The sequence below is a fragment of the Trachypithecus francoisi genome, unplaced genomic scaffold (assembly GCF_009764315.1).
Source record: "Trachypithecus francoisi isolate TF-2019V2 unplaced genomic scaffold, Tfra_2.0 Lachesis_group10, whole genome shotgun sequence".
Classification (NCBI taxonomy): domain Eukaryota; kingdom Metazoa; phylum Chordata; class Mammalia; order Primates; family Cercopithecidae; genus Trachypithecus; species Trachypithecus francoisi.
Window position 1 is genome coordinate 40,489,967 of NW_022681455.1, and position 21,537 is coordinate 40,511,503.

Below are 21,537 nucleotides of genomic sequence, written 5' to 3' on the forward strand. Positions count from 1 at the left end.
GCCAGCATTTGGTCTGATGAGAGCCTTCTTTCTGCATCCTCACATGGCAGCAGTGGGAGGGCAAGAGAGTGACAGAGAGCCCCCTCAGCAGCCACAAGCCCTCATGAGTTTATCACCCCTTACGGGCTCCACTTCTTCATCTTGTCATCGAGGATTAGATTTTAATCTATGAATATCGAAGAGGACACAAGCATTCAAACCACTGCACCCTTAATAAAGCAACTCTGGGTAAAATGAAGCCCTCAGTCGTTTCATGGAGGGGCCCTACCTTTTTCTTCAATTATAACCATCTCCTTCTGTCAGAGCAGAAGGTGTATCATAAGAAGGAACTTGTATTGACCTCTAGGGTGAATTTGTGCTCTAGTGAAGAAGGTTTACTGACTGTGTCATGTGAGGTGAGTCACTTCCCACGTTTGAGCCTCAATTCCACAGTTTTCTCACCTGCAAAATGGGTTCATAACAGCAATCATATGGTGTCTTCGTGAAAATTAAGTACCATGATATTTGTTCAGTACAGCGTATGCTGCTTAGAGTGTGTTTATGCAATAAAAAGTAGCCATGATGATGTTTGCATTTGGTATTTGAAGATCAGTTTCAAATGTTGGCCCCACCATCTGCTAGCTGAGCAATCTTGAACAAGGAGATTTTGCTCCTCTGAATCTCAGCCTCCTCATCTGTCAAACGGGAATGAGAACACTACCACCTCCCCGAAAGGAGCGTCTGGAAAACCTAAGATGCACATCTACTTGGACACAGTATGTAAGTGGTGAAGCATTTATAAATGGGAGGCGTCTATTTTTTATCATGGGGATAGCCAGCACTCGTGCATAATGAGTGACCAAGAAACTTACTGACACTTCCTTGGGGACCGCTCCAAGCTGCATGCCTGGAGGCAGGCTCCCTGGTGAGGGCTTGCTGGGCATCCAGCTGCTGAGTTGTTGCATCATCCTGCCCACTGCCTCATCCCACGGAGAGCTGCCCTTCCCACCCAGCAGTCAGGAGGAGCTCACTCAGCACTTCTCTGGGCTGTGTTTCTGCTCATGCTCCCTGGATACCTCTGTCTCTAACAAGCAGTCTGGTCAGGAAGGAGTTAATTAAGGGTGGGGAGAGTGACAACTTCTAGAGGGAGTTCTCAGGTGGGCAGCAAGGAAGCCCCACTCTGTCCAGCCAAGTGGAAGGTCCTTGCGCACTCTCGATCCTGGAGTCAGCAGGAGGGAGGGTGGGGGAGCAGAGCCATCCCCACCCACCAGCCATTCTCATGTCCAGGCTGGAGGACGAGGCTGTAACTCCCACTCTGTCATGACTTGTTCAGCCTTGGGCAATTCACTTTCCTTCTCTGTGCTTTTAACATTCTAGAATTTCATAAGAACATCACTCGAAGAGGGGTGATGGGAGTGAGGGGGAGGCGGGAGGAAGGGGATGGGATACTGGGGCTGTGGGAGTAGGGGCTGCAGCAGGTCCCTGACCCCGAAAGCACACAAGAGTTAGCATCAAAGTGACCTGGGCTCTGGGCTCAAATCCCATCTCCACAATTTATTGACTGTATCTTTACTCCCTTACTTAACTTTCCATAGCTTATGTCTTCTTATTTGTAAAAGCAGTTTGAGAACCCAATTTGCAGAGTTATATGAGGATCAGCAGTAACGTATGCCAAGCAAATTGAGTATACAATATATACTCAATAAATCATTTATGTATATAGTGAATGCTTACATACTTTATTATTGTCTATCTTCTATTTATCTTTCTATCATCTCTTTTATAGACTAACACCATCCATTCCACCCACCTCGCAGCAGAACCTCTCCTGGTGGCAGAAGATGAGCCACCTGAGGGCACAGGTAGTTTTAGGGGTTGAGGTCTCTGCCAGATGGCAGAGGAGCCTTCCTATGGGATGTATTCATTAGCAGGAGCTTTAAGGTGGGGCTGGCCTCGCCCAGAGGTGCACCATCCTGATTTTGCCTGGGAATTACTAAAAGCAGCAGCGTAATTATCCTCCTTCCTCTGTCCTGCCCCAAGTCTGGGAGCAGCCAGTGCCTGTGGGGACAATGAACACAGAACAGAGCCACTAATTGCATGCCAGGGTCCCTGGAGGGTGGCCATATGGGCCTGTCATCTTCTTAGTGTGGAAGTAATCATGTAAATAAATCACGTGTGAGTAAATCACAGACTTATCTGTAATTTTCTGGGAGTCTCTCCAGCACTGTTTATTAGGGTGCATGGGTCTGAAGCCCCAGGAATTGGCTCAGTCTCCTCCCTCTCCTGCTCCAGCTGGGGAGAGGCCACACTGGGTGGCAGATGGGAGTGAGGCTGATGAGGAGTTGTCCCTGCTCTGCTGGGGCACATACAGGTGCGGTGGAGGGTGAAGCTCAGACGGGCACAGCAGGAGTAGGGGGGCTGTGGGAGTGAGTGGCCATTGGCCAGTCTGTGCGTGTAGGTACGTATGTGAGTGACTGTGAGTCCACTGGCCAGCGTGGAAGCAGCCCTGAGCATGTGGCAGGGAAAAGGATTGACCTGAAGCTGTGAGCACCTGTGAACATGCACAGGTGGGGTGAGCACTTGAATCAGTGTCCTCACAAGGGCCACATGGCCCCATGGGATCTGGCCCCACTGCCTCTCTGTCCCAGCTCACCCAACCTGCCCTGCACTCTCTCTGCTTCAGCCACCCTGGCCTCTTCATTGCTCCTCAGAAACACTCCAGTCACAGAGACTTTGCCCTGGCTCTTACTTCTGCCTGGAAGGCCCTTCCCACAGACCTCAGTCTGGCTTCCCTTTAAGTCTTTGCTCAAATCCCACCTTCTCAGTGAGGCCTGCCCTGGACACCCTAGCTAATATTACAACTTACCCACCACCCCCAGCACCCTGCCATGTCTTGCCTGAGGTTTCTTTTTTGTGTGGCACTCACTGCCTCCCAGCACCCATATCATTGACTCATTTGTGGTGCCTGCTGCCCGTTTTCCTCTCATAAGGACCAGGATTGCCAGCTGTTTTGTTGACTGATGTGTCCTGAACACCTGGAACAGGAGCGTTTCTTTGCTGGCATAGCTGCTTCAGGTCTCTCATTTGCATGTACCATGGGGAGGAGACAGAAGCCATCCAGGTCATAGGGCTGCTGGACAGGCTCAATGGTCGGATATCTAAAAGCACTGACAGCAGCCTTGGCACACAGTTCAGTAGCTGTGAGCCCTTGTTATCATGCCCCACTGCAGCCTGGAAGTGAAACCTGCATGAATGATCCATGGAAGGATCTGACACAGCAGCAGGTATCCCAGGGAGAGGTCCTGATAAATGCTTCCCACCCCACTCCCACTCAACACCTTACAAATTCTCAGGAACAAAAATGTTCTGACCTCCCCCAGTCAAGGAACTCATATTTTGGGGATCCCTTTGAGTTAAGAAATTATTTATCAGGAAATGTATAAGATTTTTGATTTTTTAAATCAAGGGAAAAAGCAAGCGAGGCCCCACCCCTGCCTAGCCTGGGGCTGCACGGCTCTGGGGTCCTACAGGTAGTTAACAGAGCGTGACTGACAAGTACATCCTCTGAGGGGTGTGAGAGCCGCGCAGACCATGCAGGACCTGGAGCTCTGGCCTGACAGTCTCCAGCCCAGTGTCTTCTCCCAGCTTTGCAACCCCTAACAGGCTATGAGACTGGGGTCAAGTCCTATCCCTTCTCTGGGTCTCTGCTTTTCCCTGACACTGTGAGGCATTGGAATTAAGCCATTTCTTAGGTAATTTCCAGACTCATTCATTCATCCAAGAATGTTTGTGGAGCTTATGTGACAGGCACTGCTCTAGGTGTCTGTGGGGACAGCAGTGACCCCCACTGATTCGAGTCCCTGCCTTGTGGAGTTGACATTCTCTGTGGGGACAGAGCAAACAGTAAACACAATTGGTAACTGATTTAGTATGTTAGAAAGTGGACTGTGCTAAGGAAAGAAGAACAAGCAGGTAAGGGAGAAAAAGAAAGTGTTGAGGTTAGGGTGGGATGGCTCAGCTTTAAGTGGGTGGTCAGGCATCACTTCATTGAGCAGGTGACCTTTGAGGTGAGGGAGATCTTACATCCTAGGAATCTAAGAATCTGGTCAATGATTCCCAGCACTGCCGTATTCCAGAGTGCACCGTCTGTGGTCTCTAGAGCCCTATCTCTTCTTTTTCTCCATCGCTGTGCACACTGACCCCATGCCACCCAGTGGGTGATGGGACTGGAAGACAGATCAGCCATATTTGCAAGAGTGGTGAGTGATTTACCGCTGCCTTTATTCATAGTCTGATATTTCATGGCTCCCGTGGCTCTGATGGGATAAATATGACCTCTTATTCTCCACTTTGCTTAAGACTCAAGGTCAACAGCCCAGTTGTGATCTTCAACAGCCCAGTTGTGATCTATCTGCTGTTCCCTCTGCTGTATGTCCCCAAGCCAGGGAATCCCGTGACTGTCCAAGATTCACAGTGTTGTCCTCCAGCTACACACGCCTGCCTGCCACTCAGCACTGGGCCTGGGCCTGGCTGGGCCGGGGAGGCAGTGGCTGCAGTAGCTCTGGGAGAATGATGGCTCATGTAGGGCAGACGCTGAGCCATAAATCTCGCTCTTCCCCAAGCCTATGCTGTCTCTAGGGCTGAACCACGACCCGGTTTCCTTTCAGTCTGGGAAGACGCAGCAGTGGGAGGCAGAGCAGCCATGGTTCAAGTGGCAAGTTATAAATTAGAACACCCCAGGACATGGCCATCATCTTCCCAGCATGGAGAAGGGGTGGAAGGCATGCATCAACATGCCTGCCTCAGATGGAATCCTCCAGGCCCTTGAAGCAGCCGAGGCTCCCCTCTGCCTTCAAAGCAGCCATGACTTTGTCAGACATCACCAGCACTGCCGGAAGTTCTCCCACTTGTCTAGCTGAGAGCCCACCCCTCCCGAAGTGCCCACCTGTTTCCTCGTGTTCCTCCTTATGTGCAGGTGGGTGGGATGGGTGGATCTGATTCCGTCTACCCCGTTTCCTCAGGGTAGTTCTCAGTGCCAGCGGGCTGACGGTTTTGGGGTTATTAGTAGATTGGGCGACCGGGGAGGGGACAGGGGTGAAGGAAATGGGCTCATTGGACTCTATTTTGAAGACATTACCTGTGACTTCAAGACTCTCATCTCACCCCCTCAATCCTAACTCATGTCCTGGGAGGAAGAAGAACAGTCAGGAGCTCTTTGGAGCACAACAGGCCTGGGTTTGAATCTGGCCCTGTCACCTCCTAGCTGGGAGGCCTCGGGCAGTTTACATACCCTCTCTTCTCCCTGTGATTCCTAATCTGGGAAAGAATCATAACCCTGCCTCCCGGGGGGCTATGAAGGTGCCCGGTGCAGGGGGGCACACACCATGGGCACTCAGAAGCTGGCTGCGCACTATTGAGGCCTCAACTGGAGCCAGTCTACTTGGCTTCACATTCCAGCTGGGACACTTCAGGCAGGCTTCTTCCCCAGGCCATGCCTCAGTTCCCCCCGCCCCGTAAAATCAAGATAACACCTGCACCTTTTTTGTCAGGATGTTGAAATAATTAAATGAGCTAATAAACAGAAACCACATAGAACAGTACCTGGCATGGAATAATTTCTCCGAAAGGTTGGCTCTTATTCTCCTTATCTTTATTGGAGGAGAAACCACCTGCATTCACTTAGCACTTTTGACCTAATTCCATCCATTGGCTTTGTGATTTATAACCCATTTATTTCCAATCAAAGAAATGAAATGACTTGAAACATAAAAACATATAAAATGGGACACGCAAAATTTGTTAATGTTCTATTGAAGACTGAAAATCAATAAAAAGGCTTGAGTGAGAAGCTTGCCCCCTAGGTGGGGTCATTGTGACACCCAAAGGATCACTTCAGTTATAAACCCCCACATGACCACACAGCTGAACACGGCCCTGAACCACTCTCTTTTGGGAACAGCCTAGGGAGGAGGCAGCAAGATGGTTCTGGACAATGTGAGGGGGTGGCTTTGTTGGGGTACTCTGTATGGGAGTTGGCACCGTCAGAGGCTAGGGAAGGCTGAGGCTGCCTTCAAATGGGGGTCACCCTCAGCTTCGGAGGAGCTTCTTCAGCCCACTTTGGCCCAGACAGGCCACATTCAGTGTACTGCCCACTGCTGGACCCCACACCTGCAGGGAGACATCACAAACCCTGCACACATCTGAGGCAAGGGACCGGAGACCCACCCCAGGCAACTTCCTGCTCCAGAGACAGACAAACATGCCAGTCTTTCCCCACAATGCCTCCTGTGCCTCTTCACTAATTGAGCTCTTACTTATTTTTGTTTTTTTCTTTGAAACAGTCTTGCTTTGTCGCCTAGGCTGGAGTGAGATGGCGTAATCTCGGCTCACTGCAACCTCCACCTCCCGGGTTCACGTGATTTTCCTCAGCCTCTTGAGTAGCTGGAATTACAGGCACGTGCTACCATGCCCAGCTAATTTTTGTATTTTTAGTAGAGACGGGGTTTTACCATGTTGGCCAGGCTGGTCTTGAACTCCTGACCTCAGGTGATCCACCCACCTCGACCTCCCAAAGTGCTGGGATTACAGGCATGAGCCACCATGCCCGGCCTGAGTTCCTACTTGACCTTCTGGGTCACCTCTTCCAGGAAGCCTTCCCTGGCTTCCCCAGGCTAGGTCAGTTCCCCAGGACCTGCTCTAGCATATACTTGCACAGCATTTATCACAGCTGTAGCTACTGAATCAGTGAACACCTCCCAGCATAGTTGTTTAACGTTTGTCTCCCTGGGAGATGTGAGTTGCAGGAGGGAAGAAATGCCTTGTTCATAGCTACCCTTCCCATGTGTGGCCCAGACGAGTTGTAAACTTAAACACCTCTTGAATGATTAAAGGTAAAGGCAAGGATGGAGGAAGGCAGGGAGGGAGGGTGTTGAATCTGAACAAATAGTATTGGGTGAACTATGAGAATTATGTTCAAAAATTAAATGGACATATTACAGAAAAAGAACTAGTTTTATGCCTGATAAAGATGAAGGCAGAATTTAAAGGTTTTAGGTAGAGGGAGATAGATTTGAGGACCTGCAACGAAGTATAACTTTTGTTTATTTGTTTGTTTGTTTTGAGACGGAGTCTCGCTTCTTCACCCAGGCTGGAGTGCAGTGGCATGATCTCGGCTCACTGCAACCTCCACCTCCCGGGTTCAAGCAATTTTCCTGCCTCGGCCTCCCCAGTAGCTGGGATTACAGGCATGTGCCAGCACGCCCAACTAATTTTTGTATTTTTAGTAGAGATGGGGTTTCACCATGTTGGCCAGGCTGGTCTCAAACTCCTGACTTCAAGTGATGCACCCGCCTCAGCCTCCCAAAGTGCTGCATTTATGGGCATGAGCCACCACGCATAGCCAATGAGGTATAACATTTTAGCCAGTGGCACCCAACAGTGGTGGGGGCTTTCTTGTCTCTGGAAGTTATTCCTGCATGAAGCCAGCCAACATCCCAAGTGGGTGGTGGGAATGAGGGGTGACGGGTGGGAATGAGGGGTGACAGGTGGGAGGAGTGGTGGGCACCACAAGGATTCACAGAAAGGGGAGGGTTGGCTTGGTTGAGCTTGAACTGACCTTTTCTTACTCTGGACTTCTTTTGGTCTGAGAGTAGCAAGAACAAGGCCCGTTTTAAAGATAGAAGAACCAAGTTCAAGAGACTTGCAATAAAGAAGCCGCTGGACTGGTCCCAAGGACTTTGGCTGTGCCTTTCCTCTCCCCGACTCTCCCAAGCCCTTGACAATAGGTCCACACAGGGGAACTGGGCTTTGAGGTCACCTCATGACCCTTCCTGACCCCCTTCCTCCTTCTCCTGCTAGGGCATCCACTGTGCCCTCCCTCAGGTCAGCATCCACAGTTTGCAGTCCCAGGAAAAAACCCACTTCACCATCTCCCAGGTTTCTGCCCTTAAACGTGCAAAGAAACCCATCTTTAATGGTGGAATTCCCGGCCCTCTGAACTGTGAAGGAAGCATTTTTAAACAGGGTTCTGTTCTTAGGCCTGTTCTAGGCAGGGTGGGGAAGAATAGGTCTTGGGTCTAAACCTGGGTGCTCCTGCTTTCCTGGCCTGGGAGAAGCAGCCCCCCACCCACTCCCTTTTTCTGCAGGACAGAAGCTTCCTTCCAGCCCCCTGCCCCTGAGGGAGGCGACTGCTGAGCACCAGCCAAGCCAACCCAGGAATCTTCAAAGCCTCCCTGTTCCACTCAGACCTTTTTCCTAGCAACAATCAAAGCTTGAGGGAGGAGAGCAAAGCAGCCTTGGGAAGCAGCCCTTGGCACTGGCTCACACGCGGTGGCATTTTGACGGGTGGTAAAAATATCTTTCTGGTGTTCAGTGCCGGCTGCCGCTTCTGCCACCATCTCAGCTTCCAAGATCCTGTCTCCAAGCTCAGTGCCTCGGCAGCCTCCCCACCTGTCAACGCACACCTTGGGAGTCAGAGCACAGGTCACTGAGCCCCTCACCAAGGGCCACATTCATATATGACAACTGCCACCTTCATTGCCAGGGCCAGGCACCAGCTGAAAATGCACTTATGAGCCACTAGAGTAGGTGATTTATTGTCAGAAATGCCACGGCACGCACCTAATGAGCTAATTAAACAAGAATATAAATAATTACTCCCTATCAGAGTACAAGGTTGTGGGGTGGAGGGGCTGGGGGATGCTGACGGAGGAGCTGGGTCAGTGATGGCGTGGGATGCTCTGCTCTACAGAGGGAGATCCAAAACTCCTCTCCACTCATGGCTGAGTTGGGCCTCAGTGAGGTTCCCGGGCTGAGCAGACATAGGCCCAAGGATTCTGCCAGAAAAATCATGACAAAACGCTGCTTTGTTCCCTACCTAAGTACTTCCTGCTCACTCACAGGCCCACACCCTAATCTCCTCCTGCCCCAAGTGGGAGAGAAAGAAGGGGTCCTTCTCCCATTTTATGGATGTGAACATTCAGGAGGAAGAGGGTCTCAAAACACACCTAAAACCCTGCAACCATCCCGTAACTGGTCTCCCTGATGCTCTCCCTGCCTACTGTGGTATATTCTCAAGCCAGCAGCAGAATCTTCTTTCTTAATCACACCACACCAGTCTCCTGCTTTCAAATCCCCCCAGCCTCAGCCCCAGAGGTTTCCATCTCGTTCAGGATAAAATCCAAGGCCTCATCATGGCCAGCAAGGGCCTAGGTAATCCAGCCCTGTCCAGTCCTCTCACTCAATCACTGCCACTCTTCCACCAGAGGCACTGGAGTCCTTGCCACTTCTCCAGCAGGATAAATGCGTCCCTCCCCAGGGCCTCTGTATGTGCTGTTTCCCCTGCCTGACTCTTTCACTCCATTCAGGTCTCTACTCCAACATCACTCCTTACAGAGGCAATTCCTGACCACCCATGTAAAACCATAGCCCTCTGGGCTCGGTCTCGTTTCACTGCTTATTTTTCTTCCTCATGTATATTTTTGAACTTTTCATCTCTCTCCCCAATAAGAATGTAAGCTCCTTGATATTCAAGGCCACCCATAGTCTTCCCTCTTCCAACCTCTGCCTTCCTATCACTTTCCTAGGCAAGTGCTGTGCCTGTCTTTTCCCAATCCTGAGGTCTTAACCAGACAATAAATATTTATTGACTGAATAAATGAATATCTGGTTCCAAATACAGAGTTTTCCTCACCCCAGGTCATTCCTCCCCTCAGAACTAGACCCTGGCTTCTCACCAGCAACAGGAAGAAGCCCAAAGTCAGGACAGCACTGGCTCCAAGCTCAAGCTCCACCGCCTCCAAGCTGTGAGGCCTTGCAAGTCATGCCACCTCCTTATGGCTCAGAGTCCTTATCTGTCAAGTGGCAATCATGGATGACACCTCATAGGGTTAGCATGAGTCCAAATAAGAGAACATGCAGAACAGCTTTAAAACAGTACCTGGAGTGCAGTAAGGACTCAGAAACATAGCTACTGTGTGTGACATTCAAGGCCATCCATACTCTGCCCTCTTCCAACCTCTGCATTTCTATCCTTTTCCTAGACCAGTGATTCTCAAAGTAATTTCCCCAGACCAGCAGCATTAGCATCCCAGAGAGAATGTATTAGAAATGCAGATTCTCAGGCTGCACTCGGTACCTACTGAATTACAAACTCAGGGGACAGGGTCTTGTACTTGTGTGTTCACAAGCCTGCCAGGTGATTCTCATGCATGCTCAGGTTTGAGAACCACTGCCCACTAGGGGGGCTTTCTGCCAGGAAAGTCAAGTGTCACAAATTATTGGTCCTGTTTCTTTACCAGCCTGTAATAAAGGAAGATCTCCACAGCCTTTCATGGCTTGATGCTGAGCGCAGTTCATTCCCCGCACCTTGCCTTTGGGCTTGGCCATGTAACTTGCTGTGGGTAGCGGGATTTTGCAGGTGTGATACCAACAGAAGCTTGACATTCGTTTCTGCAGTTAGGCTTGCCTTCCTGCATTTCTGCTATTACCATGAGAAGAACATACTTGGAGAACCACTATCCCTCTCCTGGGGCTCCAGGATGAGATACCCAACGAAGATGGGAATCAGAACTGGAGCCTGAAGCCAAGTGCAGTCGTGCCCAGCCCAGCCCGGACCAGACCAGTTCAACTCCAGCCAGCCTGCAGAGCTATGACTAAGGAAATTCAATATTCTTGGTTGTAAGCCATCTAGAGTTTGAGGTTCTTTGTTATGCAACATGGTTGTGGCAGCAGCTGACAAATACACCAGGGGCCCTCACATGCCTTTGACTGGGCCTGATCATTCCTGCTTCTGTCTCTGTCTTCATTGGTTTCACCTAAAATAGCTACCACCGCCCCCGACTCCGTGCAGCCTCCTTCCTTCCAAATCCCACCTTAATCCCAGGACACAGCTTACACTCCACTCTACCGGCCCTCATAGCCCCCCAGAATATGCTCCTCTCAAGCCAGGCAGTTAGCTCATGGAAAAGCTCAAGTGGACTAATTTCACGAAGCAATTCATTTATGTTTTAACCTTTTTGGGGGCTCATTGCTAAACTGAGAAGCTCCTTTACTTAATACCATCACTGACTAATGACCTAGTGCAAAGGTTTGCTGTTTAACAGATCTCTTCCATGCTTCATTTCCTGCTGCTCACCTCTTTTACGATGCAAGTGGAGTTCATCCACATGTCTGGATCAGCACTCTCAACCACAGCCCCAGCCCCACAGCCACAGAGCACAGCGGAGCACACCTTTGGAGCCCACCCCTGCTGGAAATAGCTCTCCTTTGTAAACAGTGAACAAGCTCATTCATCCACAGTGCATGGCTGCATGGCCCTGTGTTCACCCCGGGGTGGCCCATCACATCCTGTGGTTTTGTGCCATTCTTCCCACACCCATCCCCCACCTCTGAGACCTTGAAGATGATGGACATTAATTTGACTTCTTGTCGTGATCCCTTCTGTCACCCACAGGGTGCCTATTCCCATCACACACATTCATGCCAGACCATAGGCCTAATTGGCAAGAGGTAAGCTTCCCTCTTTGCTTTGCTCTGTGTCTCCAGAGATGAGAAAAGAACACTCACAGAGAGGCAGGAAAGCAGCCCCATCAGCTTCCCCCCGAGGCTGGCCTCAGCCACAAACTGGCTACTGGTTGCTGGGACTGTGTGGGCAGGTGCCAAGAAACGCTCACAGCAGCAATGCTTCCGCCCATGCAGCTCTGTGGCCGTCGTACGCCTCCCCAATGTCCACTCCCCACTTCTAACTGCCCGGCAGAACGCTGATTTTATCTAGTGGGGAGCAACGTGCACGAACAGACAATTGCCCTCCTCAGCCTCCAATGTGCATTGGGAGAAATACAATAAGGTAGCAGTAAAAGCCACTGGATGGGATTCTTTAAAGGGGTTGGTGCCTGTCTTAGTTTGGGTTTCCCAGATGCAGACCCTGAGACGAGGATTTGAGTATGAGTAGTTTATCTGGGAGGTGGGCTCAGGAATCTGTGGTAAGGAAGTGTGGAAGGAAGTCAACACGGGGCATTTTGCTAAGCAAGTTACCACTGTGGGCAATTGGGGCCCACCCCTACTGGGAGCCCCTGGGAGCGAGCATAGACCATGTATCCACCTTTCTCCGAGGGTAAGGAAGCTGGGGTATTAATCCTCCAAACTCTGTTAAAGGCTGAGGGCTGATCCCAGGGTTGGCAACTCCCCTATGGATAGGCCACACCAGAGAAAATCTCCAGGTAGAGAATGTGAGCAAGAGCAGGAGCAGTGAGCCACACATTAAGAATAATGCAATTGACTTGCCTCAGTCCCTGACTCCATGGAGCTCCCATACCAGCTCTGAACTACCTCCTTCTGGAATGCTTTGACAGAATTGTGAACTCACAAAAGTATCTGACAGGTCTCAATCCATTTAGAAAGTTTATTTTGCCAAGGTTAAGGACGTGCCCATGACGCAGCCTCAGGAGGTCCTGACAACACGTGCCCAAGGTAGTCTGGGTGCAGCTTGCTTTTATACATTTGAGGGAGACATAACACATCAATCAGTATATGCAAGATGTACATTGGTTCAAACTGGAAAGACAAGAGGTGGGTCACTTCGAGGTAATAGGTAGATTTAAAGATGTTCTGATTGGCAATTGGCTGAGTCATTATCAACAGAAAGGAGTGTCTGGGTAACAATAAAGGGTTGTGGAGACCAAGGTTTTATCATGCAGATGAAGCCTCCAGGTAGCAGGATTCAGAGAAAATAGATTGTAAATGTTTCTTATCGGACTTGAAGAGTCTGTTCTGTCAGTAATTCGGAAAGAGAGGAGGGTATAATGAGGCACGTGTGGCTTCCCATTCCCATCATGGCCAAGTTTTTGGAATGCTTTGACAGAATTGTGAACTCACAAAAGTTCAGGTTAACTTTGGAATGCTCTTGGCTGAGTGGAGGGGTTCATTCAATTGGTTGGGGGGCCTTAGAATTTTATTTTTGGTTTTCAGAATGATGGAAATAACCCCCAAATTTGGAAAAGTCAGATTTCTGCTACTAGAAGCACTTCACATTTTATGAAGATGTTCTTTCATGCTGTGTCATCTCTTTCCAATTTTACAACAACCTGGTGAGTTATCATTATCCCCATTTAGAAGGTGAGAAGCCTGAGGTTCAGACAAGTAAAGAGAAGGGAGATCCCAAGAGCCCATGTCTGGAGCCCCTAATTCCATCTTTCTTATGGTAATTACTCAGACTCAGCTGAGGGGTTAAAAAAAAATGGCTCCAGCAACTGAAATGCACATGGTATTTTTGTTTCCAAAGTGTTTCCACATATGTTATCTCTTTGGAGATAACCCCATAGAGAAAAGATTTTTTATTCCAATGTTAGATGAAGCAAATCTCAAAGAGATGAGTAGATGCATGGTAGAGCTGGGATTGAACCCAGGCCTTCTGGCTTCTTCCCTCACTAGCAGTTTAGAGACCAATTCCCTAGCTGTGGATTTACAGAAACTCTGTCTACCAGTGCTGTCCAAACCCCTGATTTCACTGGGCATGATGCTGAATGCATGTCAGAATCACTGGGAGAGCCTTAAAAGCGTGAATATCCAGGCACCAACACAAACTGACTCAGAATCCCTTTTTTGATAGGGGGATGCCACTCCTCAAGGGGTTCCAAAACACAGTCAGGGTTGGGAAACATGGGTAGGTAGGAAGTCCTGGGCTCATGGTCAGAATGCCCGAGTTCCACACCTTCCCCACTCCTGGTCGGACCTGGGCTGTTAATGAGGCTGAGTGGAGCTGGATTCTGTGAACACGAACATGCCTGGAAAAGTTCAGTTGTGAGATAAGTGTTTGGTGTCATTTTGATGGCCACCATCACAGCATCGTCCCCAAGTCCCAGGCACTCCTCCAGGCCTAACCCCATCCCTCTGTAAGCCCTTTTTGGTGTTTTCCTGGTATAGTATAAATGATATCCCCACTCCCATCTCCAAATAACCAAACATACATAAAATTAATTGGACTGGTTCTCTTGTTATCTCTTACTGGAGGGGAAAAAGCTTCATTTCAGAAGAGACGGAGACCGGATACATGCTGTAATCTCTTTACTCTTGCTAATTACTTTTTATCTTTGGAGCTCTCTCCAGCCACAGCTTTTGGAGATTGAGAAGGGAATAGCGTGGAGAAATTAGTTACCTCTAAACAGATGCTCTGAAGCTTTTTGAATCCCAGTGGTGTCACCTTCTTGAGGACAGCAAGAGGGGCAGGATGTGGGGATAGTAATATGACTTGAGACGCTCTTTTAAGGTGCCGTGAAAAACATCTCCCCATGCACAAATCTACTGTGGGTTTTAAAACTCCACCATCAGGGATTCACTCCTTTGGGTCTTTCAGAGCTCCCAATTGAAGTGAAAATATTTCTGAAAGGGGTTATACCTTATAATTTGATCCCTTAAAACCTCATCAGATCATTTTCCAAGTTTACAGCTCTGTTGGTTTTGAAAAATGGAGACACAGGAGGCAGGCTGGGGAACAGGGACTAGAAGAGAGGTCCAAGAAGAAAAAGTGGGCAGGCTCCTAGTAATCATAAGTACATTCAGGTAACCAGTACGCCACTGCTGACTATGAAGAATGCTCTTTCAAATACATGAGTTCATTCAGTCCTCACCACAATCCTATGAAATATGCAGAAAGGAATCTCTGTTCTCATTTTACAGATGAGAAAATAAAGATGGAGAGCAGTAAAGTGATTTTCCCATGGTCCCAGGACTAGTAAATGATGGAGTTGTGTAGATGTGCTACCTGCCTTCCTATCTTCTCTACATTACTGAGGGTGCATTGTGCCTAACTTGGAAAAAATAACCCTACATTTCCTAGATTGCTTTGCAAAAATGTGTGCCCAGTGAAATGCAAGGAGAAGTTACTGGATGGGGATTCTGAGAAACTCCCCACTTTGCTCTCTTGCCCTTCTTGTTTCCATCTTTCCTATTGCATAAAAGGGAGATGGGATCATTGGTGCTCCAGCAACCATTTTGTACTATTAAGTGACCTTAAGGACAGAAATTGTGTGCTGAGGATGGTAGGACAGAAAGACAGAAGGACCTGGGCTCCTGATGACCATGCTACCCAGAAAACCAATCCTAAATTCTCTTCCACTGGTCTTCTTTTACGTGAGATATTATAAAACCTTATGAGTTTAAATCATACTAGTTGAGTTTTCTGTTCATCCTAACCACCACCCTGGACTTCTGACTCCAGAGTCATTTTTTTTTGTGATGCCTCTAGCAACTCCGTCACTTCACAGTGGCTTACCTGGTGACATGCAACCCAGAAATCTTCATCTTGCCCATTGATTACCTGGCCGATCCCAGGTGGTAGAGTGGAACCAAGCTTCTTACTGGCACCCCTGTTTCCCCAACATTGCTGGAACTTAGAAGTATGAGACTGAGTCTCGACTAAAGCTGACAGAAAATCCCTGTGGACTTCCAGAAAGCTACTCCATACTTCCCAGAAAGAGAAATTACAGCTGGTGTCCCCAACCCATGTCTCCAGCCTTAATAAGGACTCTTTGGGGCCTTAGCGAGAAGTGCCCCACAGCAGGTACATAGCACAGTGGAAAGGGCTGGATGTAGAAGACTACATTTCTTAGTCTTTGCTTTGGATAACTTTGTAAAATCTACTCAATCTGTTTGAGACTAGTTTTACTATCTATAAAATGGGTTTAACATTATTGTCTTTTGCATCCTCTCTTGTAGATGTCATGTTTCAACAATGTGAAAAAAAAATTAGAAAATACAAAATCCAAGGCAGGTTGATTTTGATTTGGGTTCTGACCAAGGAGTTACCTTTCCTCCCTGTCCACCCCTATTTCCTCCTCTATACCATTCTCTTCCTCTGCCTGTCAGTACTCAACCCACCCTTCCAGAAGAGTCCAGACCCTCTGGGGAAACAGCTGAGTCAAAGAATCTTCTCTCACAGGTCCTGTCCCTGGCATGCCCCACTCCCTTTAGAGAACACCTGTCTCTAACAGCGTCTCCCTTTAAGAACACCTGTTCCCACCAGCTTCTCCCCATGGCCCCAGATCCTGAGATGTTGATTTCACGAGTAAATTTTTCTCCAACCCACAGTAGAGATGGCTGTCTTTTCATGGGGTAGGGCAGAGCTCCACTGAGATGTGGAGTGGTAAGATCCTGATGAGGTGAAAACTTGCTGAATCTGCCCTCTTGTCCTTTCTCCAGATGGAAGACAGAGCAGCAGTAAAAGACGCAGCCCCCTGCCCCAGCCCTGCAAAACTCAGTAGGGTGGTCCGGTCTCCCAGAACAGGACGTGTGTCTAACAATCACGGAAGACATAGCATGGGAAAGGGAGCCTGCAGATAGGGTCGGACGGGGGCTGGGGTGGCTGTCATCTCCCCATCTTCAGGGTCTCTCTCCTCACAACCACTCACTTTTCTACACGAGGATGGGGGCAGCATAACGAGCAGCACAAGGCACAGCTGCATCCCGGCTGACTGCCTCAGGAGCACGCCTGCTCTTCCCCTTGCCCTCCTGGGGACCATTCCAACATCACGCCTGGTGACAGATGTTCTTGACAACTCTTAGAGACAAGTGTTTGTGAATGTCACTTGGGCTGATAATGACATGCAGGACATTTAACTTTCCATGTCACCCCAGGGATGAAGCCAAGCTGGGGTGGGCTGTTGCTGCCTCCAGGGTGGCAGGGGAGGCTGCCTTTCTGACCTCCCTCTCCCAAACTTTCCCTACCCCTCATTGACTCCTCTCCCCTTTGTTGCTGACACCATTAGTGCCAGCCCCTTCCTGACAGGGTGGGCCCTGGCATTGAGGGACATGACAGTCAGCCCTCCCCAGTCACACAGGAAACAGGCCAGGCCCCGCTTGCGGACTGTCTGTCTCCAGTGTGTCACAGCGCCTGCCTGCAGGGCTCAGCTGCGTGTACTCAGGAAGGGCAAGCAGCTTGGGAGTACAGCCAGGATCGTTAAATAATGAGGGAGCTTATTAGCTGAAAAAAGAGCAAGGCACTATTTTATGTAGCCTAATTCAAATCTGGTCTGAGTTATCCATGATTTGGGGTGATCTGTGCCTCTGCTCCTCCTTCCTGGTATGTAGACTAGACCCTGATGTTTTCAGACATCGCTCACAGCTCAGGGGTTTCTATGAAACCTTGAGGTGGTTCTCTGGTGACCTGTCAATGGCCTACGTCCAGGTCTAGTTGGGTTCTCTGGGCCTCTGCCAAGATTTTTGTCTCTGACCTCAGGCCCTGGAGCTTAAATGCCTGTGAGACATGGTACCCTAACCCCAGGAGGCGAGCTGGCACAGTGCCCCCAACTAGTAAAAGCAGGTGGATTTAGCAACAGTGGAAGCCATATTATCTTGATCATGGGATTTTGAAAGTCTTGAGTAGATCCACACACTATGAGAGCTGGGATCATTTAAGTTAAATGTTTTCACTCCTGCCTGAAAGTCAGGCTGCCTGCTTAGTACCCCTGGAATGGAGTCAGCCAGGTTCTATTGAACCCTTTTGGTACGGGCAGCTCACTACTTTGTGGCAGCTTTTACTTTAATCTGCTGTTGGGCAGCTTTGAGCTTTGATTTCCAGTCTGTCCAGTTCACCAAATGTTGACTCAATAGCTATTTTGGACCAGGACTTACTAAGGGCTGAGGACATGAAGATGAGCATGCATGAATATCACATGCTAGCGAGGAAGATAGATACAAAGCCACATCATTTCGGAGCCAGATGGAGAGCAATGAGAGACATGTGTAAGGCTGTTGCTGTTGGAATTTTGTTTTTGTAACGGGCCAATGCCTACTTCCATGCACGCATGTGTGTGTGTGTGTGTGTGTCTTTTCCTCTTTTCCACCCACAAATTCTTCGAATAAGTTAAAGGAGCCATGACTTCTTTTCTAAGTCTTCTCATCTCCAAGGTGAACTTCTCCCATTTCACGTGAGCTTCCAGAACCTCATTCTCATCAGCCCTCTTCTGGATACATTGCAGCTTATAAACATGACTCCCAAGACTGTACCATCCAGAATTAAACATATTAAAGCTCTGCTCTGACCAGCTACAATGACTCAGCAGAACCATAACCTCTCATGATCTGACCACTATACTTCCATTAACGCAACTAAAAATGACAGGAGTCTCTCACCGGTTACATCACATTGTGGCCATAACATCCTCAAGATCAACTACAACTCTGAGCCTAGGCACACAGAATTTCAGTTGAGCCAGATTTTCCTCACCTTGAACTTGTGCAACTGCAATTGATTCCTTGAACCAAAATGAAGATAGATGATTGATTGATTGATAGTTTTGTCAACATGCCAATTGGCCAAGCCTATTTTCTGTGTAGTTATCAATCTCAATTAGAAAATACACTGGCAGTACAGAAATGGGACAGATGTTGAGGCAGAAACCAAAGGCTTTCTGGCATATTCGCATCAATTTATTAATCAATCTGGTTATCTGACCAGTTACAACTTCACTTCATCAGTTTACATTTCTCCATTTTGTCCCCAAGACAGCATGAGAGTTCACCAAACGTCCTGTACGATTGTGATGTGCTCTGTTTATGGTAGTGACTCACAGCCAGCAGAAACTCCTAGGACATTTTCCAAGTGTACCTGTCACTCCAGAGATGCTGGTCCAGCCGAGAATCACTATGCAAGCGGGGATATCTCTGAGAAGCACTGCCCTCATGAACGACAAGGGGGCAGATAAAAAGGTTGAGAACTACTGGTCCACAGCATCTCCTGAAGACATGGTTCAATGACTTGGCAAGATTTGCCCTTAGTGAACCCATGTTAGGTTAGCATTCTTTTCCAAGCGCTCACAGCTACCTATTGAGAAAGTCTTTCCAGAATTGTATAGGGACTCCATGTCTAGCCTAACACCCTAAGCATTAGAGAGTTGATTCCCTGAAAATCAGAATATTCACCCCTTTCCTGTCTCAGGCATCTCTCTGTCCATGCTATCTCAGAATCACCACCATGGGCTTGAGAACCTCATCTACTTGCTCCTTTAGTCCTTACTCACCTACATGTGACCTATCAGGGCCTGGTGACCAGAACTCATGGACGGCACTGTTATGCAGGCCTGTTGGGCTTTGGCATCCCTCTCCATAGTATTGGTCTTGTTAGGTTGAGGCTTTGGGCAAATATACAGGCTGCCTATATTCAGATTCCATCTCTGCTACTTACCCCCTGTTTAACACCTTGAGCAAGTTTCTTCTACGTAAAGTGAAATAATAGTTTTTAACCTCCTAAGGGTTTGTGAGAACTAAATGAGTTAGTGCATATAGAACCCTTAGAAGAGTGACCACCACAAATAATCCATCAATGCAGGTGTGTACTATTATTGCTGCTGTTGCTGCTGCTGCTTTTCTCCTTGCTGGGGAAGATGGAGGCAAGTTGCAAGTTGCAACTCTTTGCCTCTTATCTATTCTCATTGTAACTTCTTTCCCAACCAGCATTTTTTCTTCTTGGACATAAACATGGACTAAAAAGTCCTCTTTGGCTGCATTTAGCTTTCTCCGTACAGCATGTGCTCCTCTTCAATAGTCATCTTCAGATGTAGACCTTTCCTCCCTTCTTTTGTATGCCTTCCGGTTAAAATGAGCAGGGCAGAGAGCCCTGTGCCCGCTGATGTCCACTCTTTCTAATGAGGACAATTTATTTTCTAAAAATCCAGATTCTGTATTAGAGTCTCCTATTTCTCTCAAGCCGTAATCCCTGTTAGGACAGTGGGCAGCATGACCACAGGGGTTGAGTCTGGGTGCTGAAGCCAGAGGCCGGAGTTCAAATCACAGCCCTGTCTCCTTCTGCTGTGTGTTCTTGAACGAATTTTATTTTTTAATTCTCTTGGTCTTTTATGCTTCTTCATATATCCAGAAGGATTAAATGAGATACCACCTGTAAAAGCTAAGCATCAAACACATAGTAGCCTGGCAGTAATGTTGGCCAGTGATTGCTTTTACTATTATCTGGCTACAGACTTGAGCTTACATTTTCCTCAAAAATTTTGGAAATTTGTCTTCTTTTTTTTTTTTTTTTTTTGAGACAGAGTCTCATTCTGTCACCCAGGCTGGAGTGCTGTGGCCGGATCTCAGCTCACTGCAAGCTCCGCCTCCCGGGTTCACGCTATTCTCCTGCCTCAGCCTCCTGGGTAGCTGGGACTACAGGCGCTGCCACCTCGCCCGGCTAGTTTTTTGTAGTTTTTAGTAGAGATGGGGTTTCACCGTGTTAGCCAGGATGGTCTCGATCTCCTGACCTCGTGATCCGCCCGTCTCGGCCTCCCAAAGTTCTGGGATTACAGGCTTGAGCCACCGTGCCCGGCCTGAAATTTGTCTTCTTAAAGAGAAGATTGAATTGCATATCTAACCTTCCTCTTCCACTTTCTTCCCCAGGATGCTGGATGTGATGCTAGTCTTATTTTATACTACTATTATTCTCACTGCTACTACTACTGCTAGTAGTACTATGAGTACTACTACTAATACTGATAATAATAATCCTTGAGTGTTTACTACTATATGCCCCCACTATTTGGAGGATTTCCATGCTGTATCTCCTCTTGTCTGTGTAACCAGCCCTGAGAAGTCACTATTGCTAGCTGCATTTTTTATTCCAAGGTTTCTGATGCTTCCATTTAATTTACATTATATTTAGAAAGTTAGTGTCTCCAGGTTCTCAATCACCAAATAAAAGCAATTTGAGTTCCCACCTTGAGTGATTACAGGAGCCTACCCCAAGCCTTCCCCTCCTCCTCCCAGGGTATCTTTGAGACCCCCGGTGAGCTGCGCCATTTTGGCAATGCTAGCATGTTGCCTTGTGGAAGCCAACATCTTCTTTCCCCCTCACAAACTGCATTTCCCTGTGCAAACTGCAGAGCTGGTAGCTTTTTGCCTTTACATTTTTTTTTTTTGTCAAAGTCATGACCATACAATAAATTCACAAGTAAAGAAATATATTTATTTTCAAAAGGTCAACCTCACAAGTTAGCAAAGAAATGCAAATTAAAGCAAGTGCCATTTTTCACCTCTCAAACTGGCAAAGATGAAAGTAATTACATATTCAATATTGGCAAAAGTGTGATCAAAATGAGTGCTTCCACTGGTGAAAGGGTAAATATTTATATGTAATGTATAAAGATTATAATTTACCCATAAACCAGTAATTCAACTCCTAGAAAAATATGCTAAAGAAATCACTGAATTTGCACAAATATATTTATGTGCAAAAATATCTCTCACTGTATTACTTTTAATAATGAAAAATGAGAAACCACCTGATTGTCCAATAATAGAAGGTTAGTTAAATAAATTATAATACAGCCAAATAAAAAATATTTTAATACCATGGGAACTAAGCAAGCTGTAATGTTGAGTGGGAAGAATTAAGATACAGAATATACACTAGATTGATTATAAATGCCATTTGAATGAACTCAGACACCTTCCAAATTTCTCTTATTAACTTTGGATGGTGGGATTATAGGTAATTTTTATTTCCTTCTTCATCAATTTTCCCTACTTTCCAAATTTTCAATAAAGACTATGACTTTTATAATGAGAAAAATACAT

General features: G+C 47.7%; 1 protein-coding gene across 1 annotated transcript in view; it reads right to left on the minus strand.

The window, feature by feature from the left end:
* LRFN2 (leucine rich repeat and fibronectin type III domain containing 2) overlaps positions 1 to 21,537 on the minus strand; it is a 41,844-nt gene that overhangs the window by 17,255 nt on the left and 3,052 nt on the right. The window lies entirely within an intron of this gene.